At 39.8% G+C, this 20,502-nt stretch overlaps 1 protein-coding gene across 2 annotated transcripts in view; it reads right to left on the bottom strand.

The window, feature by feature from the left end:
• The window catches only part of LOC118585520 (IQCJ-SCHIP1 readthrough transcript protein), a 745,628-nt gene that overhangs the window by 359,171 nt on the left and 365,955 nt on the right, over positions 1–20,502 (bottom strand). The window lies entirely within an intron of this gene.

Here is a 20,502-nt window from a genome sequence, read left to right as displayed (position 1 = left end):
CTAATCAGAGTCCATTCCAGGTAAACAGATTTTATTGTATCAAATTATAATACATGTATTCATCTCTCCCTTTTAATTAGATTTTTTCTTTCTTTCACTTCATTAATGTTCTAATATTGTTGATTTGTATGCATCTTTGTATGCACTGAAAATTCCACTTGCAGGAAAGATTGTTAGATTGTAAGGACTAAATTAATTTGCTGATTTTGAAAATTGATTACTGTTATTGACTGTCAAAACAGTGAAAAAATCCATTTGGAGTCCAGACAGATGTGAATAAATTAAGTTTTTATATATGTGTGGTGTGTGCATGAGTCCCCCCACACATGACACTGTCGCCCATGCACATCTGTGGAGGCTAGAGGTTTCCGTTGAGTATCTTTCTCCATCACTCTTTATTTTTTTGAAACAGGTACTCTCAGTGAACCTGGAGCTCACTGATTAGCTGGACTGGCTTGCCAAGGGGCCTCTGGGACCCTCTTGTACATGCCTCCTAGAGGTGGGATTACAGGCACGGGTCTGCTAGTCAGCTGTTGATGTGGTTTCCTGCACCAGAACTTAGATTTGTGTTTCCCCTAGAGCCCTGTTCCCATCCCCAAACAACAATTTTTAATGGGCGCTATGTATTCAAATACACTATTTTTATGTGTCAAGATTGTATTACAGAATAGTAAGTTTATACTGAAGCCCAAATCAAGGCTATGCTCAGTGTCAGGGATTCACAGGAGAATGCAGGGAGGGTGGATTCAGTGGTGTAAACACCCATAGGCTAGGTGGAGGACTGTTCCTCAATGTACCAGGCTGAAGTAACACAGAAGTTCTTGTACATATGATGACTTTTTTTGATACAGCATATTTCTACCAAAGTATAGGATTATGTATACAATGGATTCTCGTAAAATAAGGACAGGTGGCATGAAATAGCAAATGTCTGCCCAATGGTAGCAAATACCTATCAAATGGTAGCCATCCCAAGTTGGTCAATGGCTATCTGAGAAGAATAAATGGTGGAAATATTTCACTCCAGATACTAGTCAATGAATAACATTGTGGGCAATTATACAAAATGATTCATTTGAATGTACAGCTGAAAGCAATGTTTAAAGACAATGGCATTGCCTGGATGTACAGACATCCAAGGCAGCACTTCCTAAAGCAGAAGTACCGACAGCCAGTATCATGCCCCTTTCACCCTTTCAGGGCTCTGCTTTGGCCATATCAAGATTGAAACTAAGAAATGTTTCTTTAGCCTCTTGGTAATGTGACTATTACATAACATAAATTTTTGGTGCCATCACACAATAGGTGTTAGCCAGAAATAGCAAGAAAGATATTAGCTTCCCAAATGCTTTCAAGTTCTAATTCTATACAAAGGCCTTTACAAACAGCACAAATAGCCTTTATTTTCGCTAATTAAGAAGAAATTGTTTTGTAAGTGAGAAAAATACCAAGAGAGGATTAAGTTAATTCCTTACATTACACTGGAGGAAGATGTTCAAGTTTTAGTCAGATAGTCCCTCTTCCCACCTAATTGCTAGCATAGTCGGTGTCTCTCACTTGAATAATTTATCATTACATTATACCATCACATTTCCCTCATATTTCTTTTCTTTTCTTTCTTTTTTTTTCTTCTTTTTTTAGACAGGGTTTCTCTGTGTAGCTTTTCACTTTGTAGACCAGGCTGGCCTCGAACTCACAGAGATTCACCTGCCTCTGCCTCCTGAGTGCTGGGATTAAGGGTGTGCACCACTACCGCCCAGCCTCCTTCCTATTTCTTGATAATCCAGCTGTTACTTGGATTGCCTAGTTTCAAATTACCTTCTTGCACTACACCTTTTCCTTTCAAGTCCAACGGCTTTTGCTATAATCATTGTCACGAACCATGACACATGCTGTTCTGGATTTCCTCAGAATGAGAACATCTGGTCTTTCGCTCTAGCCATGTGGCTAATCTTCCTTGATCCTTGACAGTGTGCAGATCAGGTCATGAAAAAAGACATTCGCAACTAGTGTCGAGAGTTAAATGAGCCTGTGACCATCATCACTGCAAGTCCATCCTTCAGGGACTGGCTTCCGTATTTGTGAATGGCATTTGTCACTTTTAATACAGGATGGGTATTCGTTAATGACAATTGTAACTATTCTTCATACTGAGTTGTTTTAAACTTTTAATGGTTGCCAGGCCTGGGAGAGCATGCCTGGAATTCTAGCATTTGAAAGTCAGAAAGAGGAGGATCTTCGGTTGAAAGCCTGCCCTGTGCCCCACAGTGAGATCCAGTTTCAAACAAAGAAAGACAAACAAGTCAACACACAACTGAAAACAGTTCACCTCTTTTAAGTCCTGTGGAAAAGTCATTCTAGCTCTATAGAAACACATCTTGTGAGTGTAAGTGTTGACACAGAAAGTAATCTTTTGCTAGATACCATTTGCAATTTTTATAGGTAGGTCAGGCCACCCCTCTGGAGAAGACATATTTGTGGGTTGTCACCTGAATCCACATGATGAAAGACATTCAGAAGGAGCATCAGCAGGATTGTGCCATGCATCACAGTTAAGGTTAGGTGGCCAGGCAGCCCGGGTCCAGCTTGGTTGAGTTCTTGCTAGAGCAGGAATAGTACAAATCTTTCCGCTTTTGTGTTTTATGCATAGTTGAAGCTAGATTCTGCCTCAGATGAAACTTGTAATATCTCTCTGGTTAACTTGTCTTAATCCCCTCCTCTCCCCTCTAGGTTTCTTCTGTGCCCCATGTGATCTTCCTTCTATTCCATGTTACATATGTGTTTATATGTAGTGTTTTAAATCTAGATTCCATATAGAAACATGCTATATTTGTCTAAGTTTGATTTACTTTCTTTAACATTACCTTCAGTTCTGTTTATTTGCCTACAAATGATGCAGTTCCTCCTTCTGACTGAATAACATACCACAGTTTCTTGATTCATTCTTCTCCTGATAAACATCTAGGCTGGTTCTGTGACCCTGCTGTTGTGACTTGTAAACTAGATGGGCTATAATAAACATGGATGTGCAAGTGTCTGTTAAATGCAGACTTGGTTTCCTTTGAGTGTGTGTGCAATTCTAGGAGTGAGCTAGCTGGATCTTAGGATAGTTTTATTTTTAGTTTTTTTCAGGAACCACATACTGACTTCCACAGTAGCCGTATCAGTTTGCTTTCCCATCAGCAGCGGGTCCTTACATCCTTGACGGCATCTGTGGCCACTGGTTTTCTCGATGATGGCCACTCTGAATGGGTCAAATGAACTTCAATGCACTTTTAATTTGCGTTTTTCCGAAGGGAAGATCTTCTGATCATTTGTACTTATTCTTTTGAGAACTTTCCATTTAATTTATTTGACTACTTATAGACTGGATGATTTGTTTGAATGATGTTTGATTTTTGTAGTTGTTTATCGATTTTAGATATTAATTCCCTGTTTATACACAGTAGATTTTCTCTCATCTTGTAAGCTGTTTTTTTTTTTTTTTTTCCCATTCTATTGATTCGTTCATTTGCCATGCAGAAGCTTTTTAATTTTGTGAATTCCCATTTGCCAGTTCTTGTAATTATTTCCTGGGCCACTAAAACTTTTTTTTTTTTTTTTAAGTCTTACCTAAATGCCACATGTGCTCAATGTCAACCTATGAACATGGTGCATAGGTTAGGGCAAAGGTGTGTGGCAGCAAAATTGATTGCTACTACATATACATGATAACACAGTAACTCCAAGATCTAAGTAATAGTGAAATAATTAGAAACACATGAGTTTTATGTGTTTATTCTCTTTAGTTTTAATTTAACATTAATTATAAATTCATGTAATTAAAATAATGACTGTTTAACAATGGGCTCATAAAAATCCTGATAATGTCATTGGCTTTGACTCACATATATGAGATGGTCACTGCTCACCTTGAACTTCTCTCCCTAATTTATATGCTTTCCTTCTCTTTCACTCCTTAGATGGGACACTTTGAGGGACAAATGTCTTTTCCATTATTCTGTTTTCTCATGCTCTTGGAATGGTCTAGTCTCTGTTTTGATTGGGTTGTAGGTAGACATTTAGGGCTGAAGTTATTCTTTCTTCCAGTCTGCTGTGAAGGGCATTGTGGTGATTAGAATAAGAATTCCCCCATAGGTTCAGACATTTCAGTGCTTAGTTATTAAAGAGGGGCACTACTTAAGAAGGAATAGAAGGCACGACCTTTTTAGAGAAAGTGTGTCACTGGGGATGGGCTTTCAGCTTTGAGGTTTCTAAAGCCCAGCAGACCCAGTGGCTTTCTCTCTCTTCCTGCCACCTGTGGACCCAGCTGTAGAACTCTCAGCTCCGTCTCCAGCACCATGTCTGCTGCCTGCATGCTGCCATATTTCCTGCCATGGTGACAATGGACTAAACGTCTGAAACTGTAAGAAACCCCAATGAATCGCTTTCCTATAGAAGAGTTGTAATGGTCTTGGTGTCTCCTCACAATAATAGAACACTGACCAAGGAAGGCATCTTGGTGCTTGCCTTGCAGATTGAGACTGGAAGTTGGGAAGAGCATAAATAGGCTAACAGTCATAAGCCTGTGACTTTAGAAGAATTATGAAGACTGACTGGCTAATTCTTCAAGTCTGCAAACCTACGTCTTCATTTCTTCTGATTTGGCTCCTCCTGCTTGTGAAAGAGTGATGAACTGTGGTGACTGGGTTGTTGTGATGGTGAGTGTGACTTAACTGCAAGAGAAGTGATGTAGATTTGGAGAGTGGATTGATCTGAGAAATGTTACGAAAGTGACTAGTTTGAACGAGTTTCTGTACCTGTGATGACTAATTCATATTTCTGTGATGATGGTATATTCTTTGCTGCTCAGTATGGTAGCTAATAGTTGTAGATGGCTACTGACTACTTGAAATACAGACATTAAGCTAGTATACTAAAGATAGTTAATTTTATTCAATAGCAAGCAATTTACTTCTCATTGTAAATAGTTGCGTGTGGCTGGTGGCTCCATATTGAATAGTGTAGTTCTAGACCAGGAATCAGCAGACCATGGCCTGGAAAGCCAAATCCAGCCTACACTTGTTTTGGTCATGGTCCATGGTTTCTAAATTTTTAGGTGGTGGAAGGAAGCCTCATCCATACAAAGACTGGGGGTACAGATTTATGTGAACTACAATCTAAAATGTTTAATACATGCTTCTGTGGAAATGTTTATTAATTTTCCTTGTAGATATTGCATTAGCCATTCTAGAATGATAATGGTCATGCCAAGGTCAGTATACTTGCCAAAAATTCTATAATACAAACTAGTCTTTCTTCACTGAATTATCCGAGGTCCTCAAGGAGGCCAAAGTATGGGAGCCCAGCTGGTATACTTGCCCCCACATTTTACAACACGGTGCTCTTGAGGAGTGAGGGATAAGAGATAGAAGGATAGAAGGGAGAGAAACAAGATAGAAACACAGGATAGCCTTGGGAGGGCCTGGATCATTATCCAGCAGCCCCTCCTGTCTCTACTAAAGGGCTACTTACAGGAATGCTGAGGGGTGGGGCAAAGACCTCCCTCTAGCTCAGCCAAGTGTAGACCCTTCCAATCACCTAGTAACCACACATGGCCAAGTAATCCTCTAATGCAGCTCTGCTGGGTAAAGCAAGCTCAGACCTCCTAGGAAACCTTTGTGGGCCTCCACACCAAAGTGAAGTTATGACGGTCTTAGTCCTATAACAAGAAGACAGAAACTGAGCAGAAGGAAGCCAGGTACAAGACAAGGGCTAAGGAACTGAGGACCAGAAGTGTGGTTAGAAGAGAAGCATGAGTAAGAGAGACCTGATGGCATGCCCTAATAGCCCCTGCCTGGGGGCACATTGGGCCAGAATAATAACACAGCTGAGTCCACTGGCAGGAGTAAGCTGGCCCTACATGCACAATGGGAATAGTGACCTGGAGAACTTTTAGAAAAGTAATGGTCCCCTCCATCATAGCTGTCCATGAATGGAAAGGAATAGAATGACTAGTGGATGATTGATAGCCTGAATTTTTAAAATTTATTCTTCATTCATACAATACATTCCAACTTCATTTTTCTCTGCTGTTCCCAGTTCTGCTGCCTCCCACCTCCACCCCAGATCCACTGCTCCACTGTTTCCCTTCAGAAGAGAGCAGGCCTCCCAGGAAAATCAACTAAATACACCATAGCAAGATATAATAAGACTAGGCACAAACTTTCACATCAAGGCTGGATGAGGTAACCCAGTAGGAGGAAAAGGGTCCCAAGAGCAGGCAAAAGAGTCAAAGAGACTCCCATCCCCAGTTAGGAGTCCCACAAACACCCAAGCTAAACAACATAGCATGTATACAGAGAACCTAGCACAGACCCAGGCAAGCTCCATGGTTGCCGCTTCAGTCTCTGTGTGCACCTATGGACCCTGCTCAGTTGATTCTGTGGGCCATGTTCTCACATGGCGTCTTAGACCCCTCTGGCTCCAATAATCCTTCCTCCCTTCTTCTATGGGGTTCCCCAAGCTCTGCCTAATGTTTGGCTGTGGGTCTCTGAATCTGCTCCTATCTGCTCCCCAAGCAAGCCTCTGAGAGATTTTTAGTAGGAGGGGAAATTACAAAGGATTATTGGATGTAAAATATCTACTTTAGTGGGGAATAAAAATATTATATAGTTATTTTACCCTTGTCCTTGTGCTATATTGTCACTGTCTCTCTCATGAAACACACCTATTTCAGATGTACTATATAGAGATGCTATACTTAATTTATAGTTGAAGAAAATGGGACTTAGACCAATGAGGAGGATCTGTGTTTGCTTCTGTGCTGTCTAGGAAAATGTCTGTCAGGAGGTTACTTCCTGCTAGAGGGAAAAGTAGAATGCTCATCAAGTTAGGGTGAGAATTAGCAGTACTTTCCTAAATGTAAAAACTAGTTTCCATAGTAAGGTATGAATTGTGTTTTCTCTGTACTCAAAAGTATCTGACTAGGTATAAACTTTATAAAAGAAAAGATTCCTAGTCCTTCTTGTCCAGAGACTGTGAATCCCAGCAGTGTTGTGCCCAGATGGATCACATGACCACATGCCCCATTTATCCCTCTCAAGTTAACTGTGGCTGTGGGATGGAGTTTTGACCCATGGAATGTGGCAGGTGACATTTGCAACATCCCAGGGCATGACCCATAGACTCTGCCCCACCACCCTATACTTCCCCTTTCTTTTCCTAGCTGGTGAATGGATATTGACACCTAGTGCAACCATGGGAAGCACATACTGACTCAGCCTCTGTGGCCTGAGTCTCCAGCGTATGGAAGATAGCTACCCTTCTGTGACTGTGGAGATTAGAGAAGAAGAAATAAACATTAGAGAAGAAGAAATTAGCCAGAAAATTCAATGCTCACTAAGGACCACAGCATTTTAACATTTTTGAGAAGCCATTGTGGATCTGAAGGAACAAGCTTCAATGTTTCCTTGAAACTCTGACAAAATTGCTCCAAGCTGTACTGCCGGTCAGAGGGAAGATGTAGGCAGGGAGTTCAGTGAATGGGAGGCCCTTGGAGGTGTGAATTCTCCTCAAGCCACATACTGGCTGCCAACTTGGGGAGCTTACCAAATCTGGCCTCTCTATATTATAATTACCTTATTGACTACTGTGAAAAAAAACCAAAACAGTGCAATAAAATATTTTCCCCACGACTCAAGGTCAAATTCAAGGTCAAACCTTTATAGGAACACTGCCACTCTATGGGGCTTAGGGTGGCTTACTTCTGTCTGCCACTCCAACTATCTTGTCCATTGCTTTCCTTCACCTTTGCTTCTGGTAACACATCTACACCCTTCAGTGTGTTCTTGACATCTGTACACCTGCTGTGCCCTCTCCACTACCTCAGCCTCAGCCTTCATTTCCTCTTCAGCCCATGCTTGGACTCTAGCATCACTCTCTGTTGCTGTCTCCATATAGTTTGGTCCTTCTTTTGTGTCATTTGGATAATGCCCATTTTATTCACTGGATCATGACCCCATGAGGCAGGCATGGAAACAATGGTGAATTCACTACTTAACTAGCCAGCAAATATGCACATACTTTTTTTTTTTTTTTTTTTTAGAGGTTAGTAGAACACTTTGGGCTGTTTTTCAGGTAAGTTCATATTGTAGGTGTTGGTACCCTCATGAAGTGATTTTGAATTTGTTTGGTGACTTAGAACTCACTCAATACTCACTGTTACTTCATTCTCACTTGCAAAGTAACCAGATGACAGCTGCTTAGCTGAGTCCTAACCATCAGCTTCTTGAGGGAGCAAAGAGTTCTGAGAGCCTGCACAGGCCACAGGAGCATTTCCTATAGGCTGAAGTAATTACCCTGGCTGGAATTCAGTCGTGACAATAGAAAGCCCAGACAACTACTTTCCAGTTTATCTGTTGTCTTGAGGTTTAGATATCTTTTCCTTAGGAAACTATTAAGTTTACTTTACTTCTATATTTCTCTCTATGATTGAACAAAGAAAAATTAAGAGTAGCAATAAAAATAAATTTTCAAATACTAAATATGTTTATAACATAGGCTATTCTGAACAAAGCTCAGATAATTCAGTTTTGCATTTTCAGTGTGCACGCAGTGAGCTGAATGATGTTTAGGTTTTTCTTGGTTCTTCCTCAATAATGGGTCAGATAAATCACTGTCTGATTGCCTGTTACATTCTGGAGATTGCACTGGCAGTGGCTGGCGGTAAAAGGCCCCAATTCAAACTCACTTGTGTGCAAACAATAAACATTGTTTACCATTTTTATATTTATGCCAATGATTATAAAATAGTCAACATCCAAAAGACACTTAGAAAGAAAGCAACATATTGCCTACAGAAAGAAATCTCTGACGGAAATTTTTCTCCATTTCCATCTGATTATGCTATTTCACAACGAGGCAATCATGTGAGATAGGCAACCATCCCCAGAGCCACTCAGAGCTTTGCTATCAATTACAGAATAATAAGCTGGGGAACACAGGCATGCTGCATGTTAAAGAAAAACAATACTTTGGTTTGGCTCAATATTCTGTTTCTCTGTGCATATTTAAAAATCTCATGGTTGACCCAGTTTACTGTACAGATTTTCCTGTGTCTCTCTTCACTCTCTTCCTTGAAATAATGGTTATGATTGCAAACATTCATAGCATTCATGAGGATTTTGCCCATGTATCCTCTTCTTTGATTTGATATTATGCTTTAAAAGAAAAAAATCTAAAAGAAGGAAAACACTTTTCAAGACCTATAAGATAAATCGTCTAATGTTTGGTTATATTATCATGTGGAGCTTGGAATTCATTTACTTCTCCAAATTTAAATCTTTATTGTCAGCCAATGATAATCCTGTTTGTTAACTTAAGCTGGAGGACATGCATTTCTGGATCAAACAATATATTACTGCCAAACAAATGTATTTTCCCATTGATTAATGGATAGTTTGGGTTTTCTCAGTCATTTATCACTGGCCCATGAGTTTCTATAGAAGTAGTGTTTTGAATGTAGGGTAGTTAGCTGTGTGTGTGTGTGTGTGTGTGTGTGTGTGTTTGTGTTTGTGTGTGTGTGTGTGTGTGTGTGTGTGTGTGTGTGTGTGTGTGTGTGTGTGTGTGTGTGTGTGTGTGTGTGTGTGTGTGTGTGTGTGTGTGTGTGTGAGAGAGAGAGAGAGAGAGAGAGAGAGAGAGAGAGAGAGAGAGAGAGAGCACACTACTAAGCAAATGGAATAAAGCAAAGTGAAGAAGGGATAGTGTTCATACACAGAGAATGTGACTACAAGCTATCCCTGTGCATGCTTCACAGGAGATGACTTCCTGTGCAAGGAGAAACTTTAGTTGGGTCTTGCAGAGGATAATAACCTGACATTGTCAGAAAAAAAAGCAGATGGCTTTCCCAGGTGGTGAGAACTGCATGAACTATCTCCAAGAATCACTTTAATGGCTATAGTGATTAATTAATATAGTTATTCCCTAGTATGTTTGCATACTTGCATTTTAAATGATAATTTATCATTATAGGTAGTGTCTGATTCTCACCAGTGTTAGTTAAAAATTATTGTACTAAGTTTTATTAATTAAAAATATCCAACCTTCATTATAAATTTGGAATTTTTCGTGTTCTCTCACAGTAAAGACTAGTGTGTATGTGTGCTGTAAATCAATATACAGATTCCAGTTTGGTGGCGCTTTAATGAGGGCAGTGAACGATTCAGGGAGGTTCTATTTCTCAGGATTTTTAACAGGTAGAATTGTGGCTGTTGTTCTGCTGAAGGCCATTATTCCCTGGAGAATATCAATGAGAGACTTCTGAAGGTTCACATGTGGATTGTGGATTTAAACCTCCTGTTTTCTTCTCTCCTGTGAGCAGAGCCTGATGCTATTCTGGGCAGTGCAGTCTCTATGTAGGACCAAGAAAGAGGGCGGTAAAGGACTCTCCAGCAGGGTGCACATAGAGTGGGGCAGTGTGAGCTTCTGTCTGTCCCCAGTGTGGGGTGGATGTGTTTCAGAGAGCAGAGAATGGGTTTGGGTTAATCTGCTCCCTCATGTCTCTCCTCCATGGAGCACTCTGAGGCCATAGCAGAACGAAGTACTGAGTAGAACTGAAAAGTGAATCTGCTCAAGTGTGTCCCAGAGACATGTGAGCCTGCATGGGCAGAGATAGATGTTGCTAGGCATTAGAGGGCTACTGGGAAAGAAGGTTAGAAGTCAGGAAGAGGCCAGCCATCTATTAGGAGGTGAGAGGATGGACAGGTACATGAGGCTGGGATAGGGAGAAGGATGATGGAGCTGGGCAGATGATATTGTTGGGCAAGCAGAGGAACTCCTGAACTGGGAACATCTGGCCCAGTTGCTGTGAAAGAACAGTTGGAGAGGCAAGTCCACTTACTCGTGACTTGAGACTGCCTCTTAACGTGAAAGAAAATAGGTGGAAGCCAGCAAGCATGGAAGATGTTTTATACCTAGCTCAAATGTCACCTCCTTATTTCCAACCTAGCTTCTAGTTTATCATTAGTACTTCAAGCTATTATTTGTTCAAATTTTAGTTACTTAAAGAGAAGAGAAAGTAATTTCTTATCAATAAGATCATAATGAAGGATTATTGTGTGTCCTGAGTTTGCCATGGTTATCCGTCACTGGACTCTTTTTTACTTCTATAGTTCCTATACTGTGTGCATACATTACTGAGAGTGTTTAGCATCCACACTCTACAAACATGGAAGACTTATCCCTAGATGTGGTTACTGTAACTTCCTACTACTGAGCAGCAACAACAGTTTCTGAATGTTAATCAGTCCTGCTGACTGACATTGTAAGCACTCAGGTTGCTAGTGTCTGAGTTCAGATCTCCTGTGGGTAGAAATGTTGTTACTTGTGCATGAAAAACTTAATTAGGCAGAGGCTGGTTTATGATGAGGAGTTTTATTTCAGCTTTATTTTTATAGGGATTTTTTATTTTGGGACCAGATTAAACAGCTCTGTGTAGGAAATTCTGAAGCATTCCTGTGGCAATCCATCCTTTTCCCACCATGGTTACTGCTTGAGGTGATATCCTTATCTCCTGGTTTGTGAGCAGGTGGGGTATCAGGCAGTCTGCAGCTGGTGTTGGACATTTTGTGGCTGGTATGGGACACTCTGTGGCTGGTGTGGTCCATGGAACTAACTGTTCATCAAAACATGGGAGGATAGCTGAACTTTGGGAGGAGATTTCAAGAGATATAGTTTCAATGTACATGTGTCTGTATGTGCATACATGCAGGTTAATAATGGATTGTGTGTATGTGTGTTCTTTGGTGTACCTATTTTATAAAACTACTGAAAAAATCTTGCTTTTTGCTTAATCTCAACAAGATGTCAATAAGGAATTTTTGCTGTGGCAGAAAAGCTGTAGTTTAGGAACAGCCAGCAGCTGTCCATCTTAACTGGGCTGGAAAAATCTATCACACTAATTTGCATTTGTAGTAGGCAGACTTCCTAATAAATTGCTTGCAAGGGAAGTGGATTTTAATTGGGGAGGGCAACTAATGTCCAGTGTGATTGATCTTATTAAAAAAGTAAATCATTCATGTATGAGGTTTTAATATTTTAACCATGAGATTAGCACTGTTACGTTGAGGACCTCATTTGAAATGTTTGTCAAAGGCATGAGTGAAAAACAATCTCAGCTGATAAAATGTCACATGGCAAGCCCACGATGGCACATAACTCGCAGTGGTGGATTTCAGAGGAATGTTCATCCGACAAGGTGATTGCCAAGTCAAAGCTGATACATCTCTTGAAGAAGAAAATGTGTAGTGATGTGCTAACTTTCTCTAGCAGTTTATTACTTCACAGAGTGTTAGAATTAGTCTGTTGAAATCCATGCAGTCCTATTTATGAAGGAACACCTGGGAAGCTTTATTTTGAGCTTAGAACAAAACACAAAATTGTTGAGAACATCCTATTTAAACATACTCATTTCCATAGGCAGGTCGGCAGGGGTGAAGCAGCCTTGCTGACTGTCTTCTCACAGAATGGAAACAGGCCAGTTGCTGGGTCCCTGGTAGTGGTGCAAGAAGGATAACACTGGCATGGGTGATTATGCTTGCCATGTGGTCCTTTTCCACACGTTCCTGTTTTTATCGTTTTATCCACTCTAGTGTTCGCTGGTCCAGTCCTAGCAGAAGAATTCTATTCTTCTCCTCACCAAAATGGAAAGTCAGATTTTTCCCATTTAAGGTCCTGTCTGTTGCATATGTTGGAGACACAAACTTGGACCTATAATTCTGTAAGCTACCATTTGACCATTCCATCTTCAGACGTTTCACTCTACTTTCACAGAAATCAAATTGGCCCCTTGGATCAAGTGCTCTGTCTTTATTCTCCAATCTTAAACTCATTTTCATACATCTTTCATGAAGCTGTCTCATTAAAAAAACACACACACGTAAAAAGTCAAAGAGAGAAGAGTAGGAAATATTTTGTCAACATGAAGGACAGAAGAAAAGACAATCTAAATATATTTTGAGCATATTCATGGAAATGAACTTTATTTTTGGTGAGTTTGATGACTAACTGTGATTATGAGTGGTGGGAAACAGTGAAGTGAAGCGATTCTGAACATGTTTTAAAGTGGTATTATTGCAAAGAATGGAATAAACAGCTTAGTCTGAATCTAAATAAAAACCATGCATTTTTATTAATGTAGAATACTTTTCTGTAAGCTCATTAAAGAAAATATATGAAAAATCAATTCACCAATTCAGCCAGGCTGTCCACTTGGCCCCGTTCACTTCAGACAAACATAAGGGGCTACTTGGCTGCCTTAGCAGCTGATAGGGTTATGAAGTCCTGGAATTACTTCAGGCCATGTTTACTCTAGACCAAGGAAACTGAACATGGCTTGTAACTGTGGCCCCTCCTCTCTAGCATCATGTCCTCACTGCCTTATGTTTGAATATCCATAGCTCCCTAAGAGTTTGCAGTGTTAAGTCTATGCCACCCTATCACTTTGTACCAATACTTCCAAGTCATCTCAATAATAACATTATAGAAGTCACTGGTATTGCCATTAAACAGCTGTTTCAGCACCTTGAGGCCAAGAGTTATGTCTGTCTTTTCAGTACACAGAGAACTCCTTAGCTCTTTAGGAGAAAGGGTCATCCCTTTATCCATTCACTTACCCCTTCATTTGGCAAAGATTTACTAAACCTCTCTTATATGCCAGGGACTGTTCTAGACACTAAGAATATAGCAGTAAACAAAATGGACAAAACCTTTGATCATGTATAGTTTACATTGTATTGAGATAGGAAATAAACAAATAAATGAGAAAAACATGCTGTATTATAACGTGGAGAAAAATGAATTAGGGAACAATATCAAGGCAGCTGGTGTGAGTGGATGTGCATTACATTTTTAAGGGGAAAATTCAGGGTAGGCATCATGAATAAAGTGATGTTGGAACAAAGTCAGCGAGGTGGAGAGTGAGCTTTAAGGATACCAAAGGGAAGAACTTCCCAGCAGAAGGAATTGTAATGTGCAGCACTTCTGGTGAGAAGCTGTCTGAGGAGGAAGCAGCAAGGCTGTGGTGTTGATCAAGGTGAGAGGTGTTGGTGGCTAGAGGTGGGGTATGTAGTGTAGGGGAGACAGGTGGTTCCATGCTGAGAATACACTGAAGTGAGAGTCCCGGGAGTGATATTCAGTGTCGAGGAAGAATAACCCTCTAAGGGGTCACCAAGTGCCACAGGTGAACTCAGTGATCACCTCCACTTGCCCATTCTCACTGGATTACCAGAGACCTCGGGCTCAGGGCTCAACCTTCTAACACCTACATGGTCCTAAGATCACAGGTGTCAGAGGCTCACTCTAGACTTCTACCACATCCTACAGAAGACAGCTGGAACATTGTGGGATAGAATGCTTAATGAAGACAGAAACTCATAGGTGTGAGCTTTTTGATCTGAGCACTTTAGGTGCTTAAGCAGAGGCTTCAGGAAGACATTTAGCTGACTAAAGCTTCCCTTCTGCTTAAATGTCTTATGTATATATGTGGCTTTATGTATTTATATAGAATCTAAGATCCACAAATGAGAGAAAGCATAAGATTTGTGTGCTCAAGCCTGGCTTATTTCACTTAGTAAGACAGTCCTCAGTTGTGTCTATTAAATGACAATTGCATTCTTTCTGTGTCTGAATAAAACTCCATTGTGTACATACACCACATTTTCTTTATCCACTCATTTGAAAAAAATCTCCATTTTTGGATTTTAGTTCCAGATGTAGTCAAGTAAACAACTATTAACAGTTATCACAGATACCTAGGCTGATTATTTAACTTGGGTATTGTGAATATTCCAAAAACAAAGATATGCAAGTATCTCTGTGATACATATAGTATATACCCAGAATGGTATATTTCAGTCTTATGACAGTTTATTTTTAATTTTTAAAGAAAACTCCATACTGACTGCGGAGATCCACAGAGGTTTCCTAGTGAGAACTTACACAGGGCCTGAGAATCTGAGCTTGCTTTACCCAGCAGGGCTGCATAAGTGGATGATTTGACCACGGGCGTGGTTACCAGGTGTTTGGAAGGGTCTACACTTGGCTATGCAGTGTGCTTGCTTGATCTAACAAGGGGGAGTTCTTTTGCCCCTTGGCATTGTTATTAAAAGGCCCTTTTGAATAAATGGAAAAGGCTGTTGGGTGTTGACCCAGGTCCTCCCGAAGCTATCCTGTGTTTTTGTCTTTTTCCTCTACACTATCTTTCTACCTAATATTTTCTTATCCATCTCTCTTCCTCATAGGAACCCTGGGAAAGGTGGGAGCTGGCCTCCCACAACTGACTTTCATAGTGGCTTTCCCAGTTACACTCTCATCAGCAAGGAAGAAGGGTTCCCCTTGCCTCACATTCTCATGGCATTTTTTGTTTGCTTTCTTTATGATAACCATTCTCATTGGGATGAGAAAGACTCTTGCTGTAGGTTTTATTCTAAATCCCATTACCTATGGTGGAACTCTTTGCTCACCCCTGATAAAGCAGGGAGGGGCTAATTCCTGCCTCAGCTGAATTTACCAGGCTTAGCTGTCTCTCACCATGGGAGAACTTACCCTGTTAGAGGAGGAGATGAGGGGTGGGAGGAAGGAGGTGGGAATGAGAGGAGGGATGAGAGGGGGGATCTGTGGTTGGTATGTAAAATAAATTTCAAAAAAGGATAAAAATGATCTGCTCAAGAACTAACTTGCTAAATTATAACATCAGAATATCAAATGAAAATAAACTTATAGAATGTTTCCACATGTAATATCATTTTAATTTTATGAAATAAACAATAGTCAAATTTTAATAAAAAAAAAAACCCATGTACCACCGTCGACAGCCTTTAAAAAAAAATCTTATTGCTTCATTGTTCTCTGGTTGAAGCATGCATCCCTTTAGTTAGTCTACCTTCATTCCTTTCCCAATAACTTTAGTTTTAAAATATCTTTATTCACATATTACTCACACAATACTCTGTAGTTTTTCTATTGCTTTTTTATATTATTTCTTTTATTTTTGAGATCATAATATAATTACATTTTCTTCTTCTTTCTCTTCCTTCCAAACTCTCTCCTATAACCCTCATTTTCCATTTTCAAAGTTGTGGCCTTTTAAAAAATTGTTATTATATATATAATATATATACATATTCCTAAGTATATAAATAATCCAACTCAGTCTATATAATGTTACTTGTACATATGTTTTCAAGGCTGACCGTTTGATATTGGACAACCAATTGTCTTTCCTGGGAAAGGCTGTTTCCTCCACTCTCAGCATTCCTTAGTTGCCTGAAGTTCTTTGTGCGGGGTTGAGACCTCTTGGGCTTTCCCCCATCCACTTTGGCTTGTCTACTGGTGTCTTTGTCAGGCAGTCATGTTGGTGAGACTTTGGGTGTAGCTTCTGAAATTACTAGGAAGCACAGTCTCACAGCAAATTCCCTGATCTTAAAATCTTTCTACCCCCTCTTCCACAAAGTTCTCTGAGCTTTGGGTGTTGGTGTTTTGTAGATGTATCCTTTGGGACTAGATACATAACTCTGCATTTCAATTGATTATGGTTTTCTGTAATGGTCTTTGTTGTAAAGAGAAGTTTCCTTGATGAGAGATAGTTAGGGGATTGTGCTGGTTTAGTAAAGTAATGGTTATAGGTTCTCCTCCAAGATCCATACGTTCACTAGCTCTGGGGACTTGGCTAGTTTTTATTACCAGGCATGTTTACTTTTTATTGAGAGGATCTTAATTCCAATGAGATAGCTTTGGTTAACACCATGGTATGTATGCCATGACTGCACTCTTAGGGTGATCATATCACACTCATCATTGCCATGGTTCATAGATGTCTTGGCTGAGTAAACTGTTGCTTCTCTTTTGTAAGCTTGCACAGTACCTTCTGGTACCATGAAAACTTGACTTTAGGGAGTATGCATTCAGGTCAGTTCCAATTCAGGGGCCTGTGTGTCCTGTTACTGAAGTGTCTGGTATTTTTTTGCAATAGGTACTTACCTCTGTGGTCAACAAAGAGCAATAATAGTAGTTTGTAATATTTGGGGAGTCCCTTGGACAACTCTGACCAACAACTCAAAAGAAGCTTCTCATGACTCGTGGTTTTTTTTTGTTTTTTTAAGGAGGTCCTAAGCTCTTGAGGGGAGCACTGTCATGCCAGGTGAGAAAATTTCATTTTAACTATATTATGTATATCTATACACAGATGTATGTGTTTTATAGATTTTTTTGAGGTAGACAGTTACTCTCATGAGTCCTTATGACATTTTCAAATGCCCTTATCATCATTTTACCCTCGTCTCTCAGTGTTCTAAATTTGTCTCCTTCTCCATGCCCAATTAGAGCCCTCTTTTCCCATTTCCTTGATGAAATCACTTGTACCCTCTCATCCCCTCACTGTATGTAGCTTTCCCCCAACTCCCTACCCGAGCAACAGCCCCTCTGCACTTTCTGGTCTCTGCAGTTAGTCCAGGCTATGCACTCACATCTCGAGATTTGGAGCTAGGAGATTTGGATGGGAGAGAGCATGCAATGTTTGTCTTTCTGGGTCTGGGTTACCTCACTAATATGATCTTTTCCAACATAGTTTTAATTTACATTTTTATAGTAGATAAAGATGTTAAACATTTTTCATATATTACCTGCCCACTTGTACTTTCATCTTTTGAGAACTGTCTGCTTATTGACTTGGATAGGAATTTTTTCTTATATTGAGGTTTTCTTTTTAGTTCCTAATACCGTCTAAGATCTAACACTCTGTCAGATGTATAGCTATCAAATATTTTTCTCTGGTTCTGTAGGCTGTCTTTCCACTAAATTAACTGTGCATTTGCTGTGCAAAAGTCTTTTAATCTCATACAATTCAGCTGCCAATTCTTGATTTTATTTGCTGAGTTATTGGAGACCTTTTCAGAAAGTCTGTGTCTATACCTATGTCTTGCAGTGATTTTCTTACCCGTTTTTTCCCAGTGGTTTCAGGAATTACAGTATGGTTCCTAAAAACCTGTTTTGAGTTGATCCGTGCACATAGAGAGAGCTGGGGCTCCGTTTTCATCTTCAGGTGTGGGGATCCAGTTTTCCCACCACATTTATTGAAGAAGCTGCCTTGTCTCCATGCCTAGGAGGGATTATCTTGAGTAAGTTAAAAGAGGTAAACAGTCACACCTGAAAGGAGAGCTTCACCTTTCTCTAGGCATGGGTCCAGGAGTGTACAAAAAGGAGAAGGCTAACTAGTCACCAGCATTCATCTCCCTATGCTTTCTGACTCTGGATACCACATGACCTTGGAAATCATGTGACTGGCTGTCTCAAGCTCTTTCTCCCATGACTTTCCCAACATGATGGACTGTCTCATGGAACTATGAGTCCAAATAAGACCTTGTTGCTTTTGTCAGGGTATATTGTCACAGCAAGAAAATTAGCTAATACCTGTATAAGCCTTCAGTCACCAAATCTGTTGCTACTGTTCTGGCATATTCACAGGGCAACAGATGCCTGGGTGAACAAAATATTCATTTTTATCTTAACAGTCATTGACATAAAACACACTTGAACACGGTCTCTTTCTTACCTGTCATATAAATCCTTTTATGATCATAAGGGTATCTTAAGTCCCATGCATTATGCTTTAAAACTCTATATTACTTTAGCATAAATCCTCTTGATCTGTTTAACTAATATTTGCTAAAAATAAAACCCTAGGTCTCTTTCTTCTGACAATGCTCTGCTTATCTTCCTATCTTCTGGCAAATTTTCTCCTGAGGATTTTGTCGTCTTTATTCTGTATGACTGTATTTATCCTGCAATTGGAAGGACTTCAGAACACCTATTTCACAGGCCTTCATTCCTACATGGTCTCGCATAACTAACTGCCTGCAGAATTATGACACCATGCACAGACAGATACCTAATTATGCTTTTGGACTTTGCTGAATGAATATAATTCTGTCCTCTGATCACAAGCTTGATATTTAAAATTTTAATTGGCTATTATTTTTCCAAGTGAGCTTATTATACTTTGAGGTTGAATTATATTGGAGAGGATATGTGAACAAAATTCCTGTATTTCATGTTTGAAATGTAATGTTACATATATTTTTAATAATAGATTAGCAATTATGTTGTTTGTAGCTATGTGTATTTCACCCTTTCACCCATGCATTTTATAGAGATTTGTGGATGTGTTTTATAGTCAAGATTTCTTTATAATGTAGAACTGGGTAGGACTTACCAAATCAGAGGCCAAGCCTATTGCAATTACTGCTATTTTTAAGAGGCTATGGTTTAATATCCAGTGTATTAAAATCCACACTATAATTCAGCTTAGAAGTCTTTATTACTCCAGCTTCACATAGGGTGTTCAAATACTAACATGGGCGAGACAGTAGCAAACGTGAGCAAAGTTGAATCTACAAGGGCCTTGGGGGCATCTGTCTAACTAGAGGGCAACACACTTAGCTCTTGTCAGTTATACCTTTTGTGCAAGCATTACAAACACAAATTTTCTAGAGATGCCATTGACAACAAGAGTTTGTATTAAATCTCTTAAATTTAGAATGCAGGCCAAGTAAATCAGGTGTGCTTCCCTTGTGAAGTGACGCCAAGTTGAACTAAGCCATGATGAAGGACCTCATATCTGAACACTTCTCTGGAATTGCTATAGCTTGTTTAGCTCATCCGTGCATAGGTATGTTCCTTTGCATTTATGTAAGAATATCCTAACTCCCTCACATGTGCTCCATATGTCCACACGTGACCAAGGAAACTGGGAGGCTCAACTGAGCACTGAGCATTGAAAACAGTAGGGAAGGTAGGGAAATGGGTGCTTTGCTTACAGGATGGTGAGAGTGTCCTCCAAAACAACTCACAGAAAGCAATTCAGCAGCATGTCCAAGAGATTTTATCTTAATATGCTATCACTAACTCCCCAATTATACTTCTATAAACTTATTTGTAAGAAAACTACTAATGTTAAGTCACACAGGTTTAAAATGACATGCATATAAGGTTGGTCATCCCAGTTATTCTCTGTGGTAGTTAATTTTGAAATAACCAAAATGTGTGGTGGTTTCAAACTGAGTCAAATGTGATGTAATTTCTGCTGGGTAATGTAATGGTTGGTGTATTCAGATAAACACAAACACCATTTTAAAAGAAAGGAACTTGGAGACATTTTAAAATCTCACAAAGAAGTTCATAGTCTAACTCATTGAGATGGAGAATTAGTTGAATGTTGTCATTCTTACACAGTACAGGGATGCAGAGATAAAGCATCAATAAGAGATAAGCTGGAAGAATGAATGTGTGTGTACAAAAGTGATACAGACTGACATTATAAGCTAACTTGGCGCTTAGAGAATGCATGTGACAGTCAGGATGCTGCTACAAGGCTGTGGTGTGTCTGCAACTGTCGTTTGAGCACGTTGCTAAGGTCAGATCTAGCTCTCTGAGCATCACATATGAACTGCCCAGTACTTCCCTACATTG

The sequence above is a fragment of the Onychomys torridus genome, chromosome 6, assembly GCF_903995425.1.
Source record: "Onychomys torridus chromosome 6, mOncTor1.1, whole genome shotgun sequence".
Taxonomy (NCBI): domain Eukaryota; kingdom Metazoa; phylum Chordata; class Mammalia; order Rodentia; family Cricetidae; genus Onychomys; species Onychomys torridus.
The sequence above is the reverse complement of the archived record's forward strand: the minus strand, read 5'-3'. Positions and strand labels throughout refer to the sequence as shown.